Source organism: Salmo salar, chromosome 09 (genome assembly GCF_965601325.2).
Source record: "Salmo salar chromosome 09, fSalSal1, whole genome shotgun sequence".
Lineage (NCBI taxonomy): Eukaryota > Metazoa > Chordata > Actinopteri > Salmoniformes > Salmonidae > Salmo > Salmo salar.
Genome location: NC_138299.1, coordinates 46051074 through 46058604, shown reverse-complemented (window position 1 = coordinate 46058604; position 7531 = coordinate 46051074).

Sequence of the window (7531 nt, the reverse complement as noted above, 5' to 3'; positions counted from 1 at the left end):
TATAATCAATGCAGTGCCTGTTAATTTATCATTGAATCATAGCCTACTTCGCCAAACGGGTGTTTGCGAAAAAAGCACTGTTGTTGCAGCACTGTTGTTGCTCTTCGCTGTGTATCAAGCTGTTTATGACTTCAAGCCAGGTGGGTATAATTTGTGGAACGTTCCAACAGGAATCTATTCCAAATACTTCGTAAATAACAAGGTTGCCAAAAAACAACGCATACAAAGTTGTATAGCGGCAGAATAAGATACCGGGTAGTGAATGGTCTATTTCATTGCATTTTTCACTCATCACATTTATTCTGAAAAATGTCTGTCCTCACTCTGGTTGCCTATGGACAAACATTAAGAATAAGCTACGTGGTGAGTTGATGCCTATTCGGCAGCTAGTTAGCTAGGTTTGTATGCTTTGCTCCTTTGTATGCGTTGTTGGTTGGCAACCTTTTACTTTACGTTTTTTGGAACAGATTCCTGTTGGAACGTTCCACAAATTATACCCACCCTTTCAAGCCTATCAACTCCCGAGATTAGGCTGGTGTAACCGATGTGAAATGGCTAGCTAGTTAGCCAGGTGCGCCATAATAGCGTTTCAAACGTCACTCGCTCTGAGACTTGGAGTAGTTGTTCCCCTTCCTCTACATGGGTAATGCTGCTTCGAGGGTGGCTGTTGTCGATGTGTTCCTGGTTCGAGCCCAGGTAGGAGTGAGGAGAGGGACGGAAGCTATACTGTTACACTGGCAATACTAAAGTGCCTATAAGAACATCCAATAGTCAAAGGTATATGAAATACAAATCGTATAGAGAGAAATAGTCCTATAATTCCTATAACCTAAAACTTCTTACCTGGGAATATTGAAGACTCATGTTAAAAGAAACCACCAGCTTTCATATGTTCTCATGTTCTGAGCAAGGAACTTAAACCTTAGCTTTTTTAAATGGCACATATTGCACTTTTACTTTCTTCTCCAACACATTGTTTTGCATTATTTAAACCAAATTGAACATGTTTCATTATTTATTTGAGGCTAAATTGATTTTATTGATGTATTATATTAAGTTAAAATAAGTGTTCATTCAGTATTGTTGTAATTGTCATTATTACAAATAAATAAACAAACCCAAAAAAAATCGGTCGATTAATCGGTATCGACCTTTTTTGGCCCTCCAATAATCGGTATCGGTATCGGCGCTGAAAAATCATAATCGGTCGACCTCTAGTTCAAATGTTCATAAATGACCAGCATGGTCAAATAATAATAATCACGGTAGTTGTTGAGGGTGCAACAAGTGAGCACCTCAAGAGTAAATGTCAGTTGGCTTTTCATAGCCGATCATTGAGAGTATGTCTACCGCTCCTGCTGTCTCTAGAGAGTTGAAAACAGCAGGTCTAAGGGAGTAACCCCTATCCACATCGACGGGGCAGCAGTGGAGAAGGTGGAAAGCTTCAGGTTCCTTGACGTACACATCATGGACAAACTGAAATGGTCCACCCACACAGACAGTGTGATGAAGAAGGCGCAACAGTGCCTCTTCAATCTCAGGAGGCTGAAGAAATTTGGCTTGGCACCTAAAACCGCAGGGCTCTCCAGAGGGTGGTGTGGTCTGCCCAACGCATCACCGGGGATAAACTACCTGCCCTCTAGGACACCTACAGCACCCAATGTCACAGGAAGGACAAAAAGATCATCAAGGACAACAACCACCTGAGCCACTGCCTGTTCACCCCGCTATCATCCAGAAGGAAAGGTCAGTACAGGTGCATCGAGAGACTGAAAAACAACTTCTATCTCAAGGCCATCAAACTGTTAAATAGCCATCACTAGCACCTTAGAGGCTGCTGCCCTTTAAACATAGACTTGAAATCACTGGCCACTTTAATTAATGGAACACAAGTCACTTTAATAATGTTTACATATTTTGCATTACTCATCTCATATGTATATACTGTATTCTATTGTACTGTATTTTAGTCTATCTCGCTCCGATATTGCTTGTCCAAATATTTATATATTCTTAATTCCATTCCTTTACTTTGATTTGTGTGTATTGTGTGTATTGTTGTGAAATTGTTAGATATTACTGTTAGATATTTGTGCACTGTTGGAGCTAGAAACACAAGCATTTCGCTATACCCGCAATAACATCTGCTAAACATGTGTATGTGACCAATATAATTTGATTTGATTTGAAATACGTTGGTCCTGGGTGGCAGGAAGCTTGGCCCCAGTGATGTTTTGGGCCGTACGCACTACCCTCTGTAGCGCCTTACAGCTGCCGAGCTGTTGCCATACTAGGAGGTGATGCAACCGGTCAGGACGCTCATGAAAGGTGCAGCTGTCTAACTTTTTGAGAATCTGGGGACCTATGCCAAATCTTTTCAGTCTCCTGAGTGGGAAAGTTTGTTGTTTTGCCCACTTCTTGACTGTCTTGTTGTGTTTGGACCACGATAGTTTGTTGGTGATGTCGACACCAAGGAACTTGAAGCTTTTGACCCACTCCATTACAGACCTCGTTGATGTTAAAGGGGGCCTGTTCGTCCCTTCTTTTCCTGTAGTCCACGATCATCTCATTTATCATGCTTACATTGAGGGAGAGGTTGTTGCCCTGGCATCACAATGCCAGATCTCTGACCTCCTCCCTATAGGCTGTCTCATTGTTGTCGGTCATCAGGCACTGTTGTGTCATCAGCAAACTTAATGTTGGTGTTGGAGTCATGCTTGGCTACGCAGTCGTGGGTGAACAGGGAGTACAGGAGGGAACTAAGCACGCATCCCTGAGGGGCCCTGGTGTTGAAGATCAGCGTGGCAGATGTGTTGTTGTCTACTTTTACCACCTGGAAGCCCTGTCAGGAAGTCCAGCATCCAGTTGCAGAGGGAGGTGTTTAGTCCCAGGGTCCTTAGCTTAGTGATGAGCTTTGAGGGCACTATGGTGTTGAACGCTGAGCTGTAGTCAATGAATTGCATTTTCATACTGCTGCTTGATCATCCTATTTTTTCAACTTAATTGAGGAAAATAAGAACAATCCAAAATGTATTTTGATACTGTCGCAAAGCTAAATAAAAAGCAGCATTTCCCAAGAGAGGATGGCTTTCACTTCAGCAGTGATAAATTCATGAACTTCTTTGACGAAAAGATCATGAACATTAGAAAGCAAATTTCAGACTCCTTTTTAAATCTGCGTATTTCTTCAAAGCTCAGTTGTCCTGAGTCTGCACAACACTGCCAGGACCTAGGATCAAGGGAGACACTCAAGTTTTTTAATCCTATATCTCTTGACACATTCATGAAAATAGTAATGGCCTCTAAACCTTCAAGCTGCATACTGGACCCTATTCCAACTAAACTACTGAAAGAGCTGCTTCCTGTGCTTGGCCCTCCTATGTTGAACATAATAAACGGCTCCCTATCCACCGGATGTGTACCAAACTCACTAAAAGTGGCAGTAATAAAGCCTCTCTTGAAAAAGCAAAACCTTGACCCAGAAAATATAAAAAAACTATCGGCCTATATCGAATCTCCCATTCCTCTCCAAAATTTTTGAAAAAGATGTTGCACAGCAACTCACTGTCTTCCTGAAGACAAACAATGTATGCGAAACGCTTCAGTATGGTTTTAGACCCCATCATAGCACAGAGACTGCACTTGTGAAGGTCGTAAAATACCTTTTAATGGCGTCAGACCGAGGCTCTGCACCTGTCCTCGTGCTCCTAGACCTTAGTGCTGCTTTTGATGCCATCAAATCACCACATTCTTTTGGAGAGATTGGAAACCCAAATTGGTCTACACGGACAAGTTCTGGCCTGGTTTACTGTAGATCTTATCTGTTGGAAAGATATCAGTTTGTCGCTGTAGATGGTATGTCCTCTGACAAATCAACTGTAAATTTCGGTGTTCCTCAAGGCTCCATTTTAGGACCACTATTGTTTTCACTATATATTTTACCTCTTGGTGATGTCATTCGGAAACTTAATGTTAACTTTCACTGCTATGTGGACGACACACAGCTGTGCATTTTGATAAAACATGGTGAAGCCCCAAAATTGCCCTTCTTGGAAGCCTGTTTTTCAGACAATTGGATGGCGGCAAATTTTCCACTTTTAAACTCGGACAAAACAGAGATGCTTGTTCTAGGTCCCAAGAAACAAAGAAACAAAGATTCTGTTGAATCTGACAATTAATCTTGATGGTTTTACAGTTGTCTCCAATAAAACTGCGAAGGACCTCAGCATTACTCTGGACCCTGATCTCTCTTTTGACGAACATATCAAGACTGTTTCAAGGACGGCTTTTTTCCATCTACGTAACATTGCAAAAAAAAAGACTCATCTCTTTAGTAGGTCCTATGATTGAGTGTAGTCTGGCCCAGGAGTGTGAAGGTGAATGGAAAGGCACTGGATCAACGAACCACCCTTGCTGTCTCTGCCTGGCCGGTTCCCCTCTCTCCACTGGAATTCTCTGCCTCAAACCCGTTGATGAAGACGCTTCTGCTAGTCCCGGCCTGCTAACTTTATGAATGCCGTGTCTCCCGCTAGCTAGCATAGTAACAACTTCCCTGTTTCATCTATTACTGTTCACTGGCTACACCTGGCTACATAGCTATGATCACCTAGCTACATAGCTGATGCCTGCTGGACTGTTCATTAATCACGGTACTCCATTTTGTTTGTTTTGTTTATCTGTCGGCCCCAGCCTTAGACTCAGGCCCTGTGTGTAGTCAACTGACCCTCTCTGCCCATTCATCACCATTTTACCTGTTGTTGTTGTCTTAGCTGATTAGCTGCTGCTGTCTTACCCATTGTCTTAGCTAGCTCTCCCAATCAACACCTGTGATTGCTTTATGCCTCGCTTTATTTCTCTCTCTAATGTCAATATGCCTTGTATACTGTTGTTTAGGGTAATTATCATTGCTTTATTTTACTGCGGAGCCCCTAGCCCCACTCAACATGCCCCAGATAACTCTTTTGTCCCACCTCCCACACATGGGGTGACCTCACCTAGCATAACTAGTGCCTCCAGAGATGCATCCTCTCTTATCGTCACTCAATGCCTAGGTTTACCTCCACTGTACCCCCACCCTACCATTCCCCTGTCTGTACATTATGCCTTGAATCTATTCTACCAAGCCCAGAAATCTACACCTTTTAGTCTCTATCCCCAACGCACTAGACGACCAGTTTTGATAGCCTTTAGCCGTACCCTCAGCCTACTCCTCCTCTGTTCCTCGGGTGATGTAGAAGTTAACCCAGGCCCTGTGTGTCCCCAGGTGCTCTCATTTGTTGACTTCTGTAACCGTAAAAGAATTGGTTTCATTTATGTTAACATCAGAAGCCTCCTCCCTAAATTTGTTTTACTCACTACTTTAGCACACTCTGCCAACCCTGATGTCCTTGCCGTGTCTGAATCCTGGCTTAGGAAGGCCACCAAAAATTCGGAGATTTCCATCCCCAACTACAACATTTTCCGTCAATGTAGATATGCCAAAGGGGGAGGAGTTGCTACTGCAGAGATTGCCTGCAGAGTTCTGTCATACTTTCCAGGTCTATGCACAAACAGTTCGAGCTTCTCATTTTAAAAATGAATCTCTCCAGAAATATGTCTCTCACTGTTGCCGCCTGTTATAGACCCCTCTCAGCTCCAAACTGTGCCCTGGACAGCATTTGTGAATTGATTGCCCCCCATCTATCTTCAGAGTTCGTTCTGTTAGGTGACCTAAACTGGGATATGCTTAACACCCCGGTCATCCTACAATCTAAGCTAGATGCCCTCAATCTTACACAAATCATCAAGGAACCCACCAGGTACAACCCTAAATACGTAAACATGGGCACCCTCATAGATATTATCCTGCCCAGCTTGCCCTCCAAATACACCTTTGTGGTTTTCAATCAGGATCTCAGCGATCACTGCTTCATTGCCTGCATCCGTTATGGGTCCGCAATCAAACGACAACCCCTCATCACTGTCAGACGCTCCCTAAAACTATCACCATCTTAAATAAGCATGCCCCTTTCAAAGAATGTAGAACTAAGAACAGATATAGCCCTTGGTTCACTCCAGACTTGACTGCCTTCGACCAGCACAAAAACATCCTGTGGCGTACTGCACTAGCATCAAATAGTCCCCGCGATATGCAACTTTTCAGGGAAGTCAGGAACCAATACACACAGTCAGTTAGGAAAGCAATGGCAAGCTTTTTTACAAAGGAAAACAGAAATTTGCATCCTGTAGCTCTAACTCCAAAATGTTCTGGGACACCGAAAAGTCCATGGAGAATAAGAGCACCTCCTCCCAGCTGCCCACTGCACTGAGGCTAGGAAACACTGTCACCACCGATAAATCCACGATAATCGAGAATTTCAACATGCATTTCTCTACAGCTGGCCATGCTTTCCTCCTGGCTACCCCAACCCCGGCCAACAGCTCTGCACTCCCCACAGCTACTTGCCCAAGCCTCCCCAGCTTCTTATTCACCCAAATCCAGATAGCAGATGTTCTGAAAGAGCTGCAAAACCTGGAACAATACAAATCAGCTGGGCTAGACAATCTTGACCCTCTCTTTCTAAAATTATCCGTCGCCATTGCTGCATCCCCTATTACTAGTCTGTTCAACCTCTCTTTCGTATCGTCCGAGATTCCTAAAGACTGGAAAGCTGCAGCGGTCATCCCCCTCTTCAAAGGGGGAGACACTCTAGACCCAAACTGTTACAGACCTATATCCATCCTGCCCTGCCTTTTTAAAGTCTTCGAAAGCCAAGTTAACAAACAGATCACTGACCATTTCGAATCCCACCGTACCTTCTCCGCTGTGCAATCCGGTTTCCGAGCTGGTCACGGGTGCACCTCAGCCATGCTCAAGGTACTAAATAATATCATAACCGCCATCGATAAAAGACAGTACTGTGCAGCAGCCTTCATCGACCTGGCCAAGGCTTTCGACTCTGTCAATCACTGTATTCTTATCTTGTTATGGATAGGGGGCAGTATTTTCACGGCCGGATAAAAAACGTACCCGATTTAATCTGGTTATTACTCCTGCCCAGAAACTAGAATATGCATATAATTAGTAGCTTTGGATAGAAAACACTCCAACGTTTCTAAAACTGTTTGAATGGTGTCTGTGAGTATAACAGAACTCAAATGGCAGGCCAAAACCTGAGAAGATTCTGTACAGGAAGTACCCTGTCTGACCATTTCTTGGACTTCTTTGTCATCTCTATCCAAAACAGACGATCTCTGCTGTAACGTGACACTTTCTAAGGCTCCCATAGGCTCTCAGAAGGCGCCAGAACGTTGAATGATGACTCTGCAGTTACTGTCTGAAAAACAGTAGCGCATTTGGTAAGTGGTCGATCTGAGAACAATGAGACAGGCGCGCGCGTGCACGTGAAGAGTCCATTTTACTTTTTCAGTCTTTGAACGAAAACAACGACTCCCGGTCGGAATATTATCGCTATTTTATGAGAAAAATCGCATAAAAATTGATTTTAAACAGCGTTTGACATGCTTCGAAGTACAGTAATGGAATATTTTG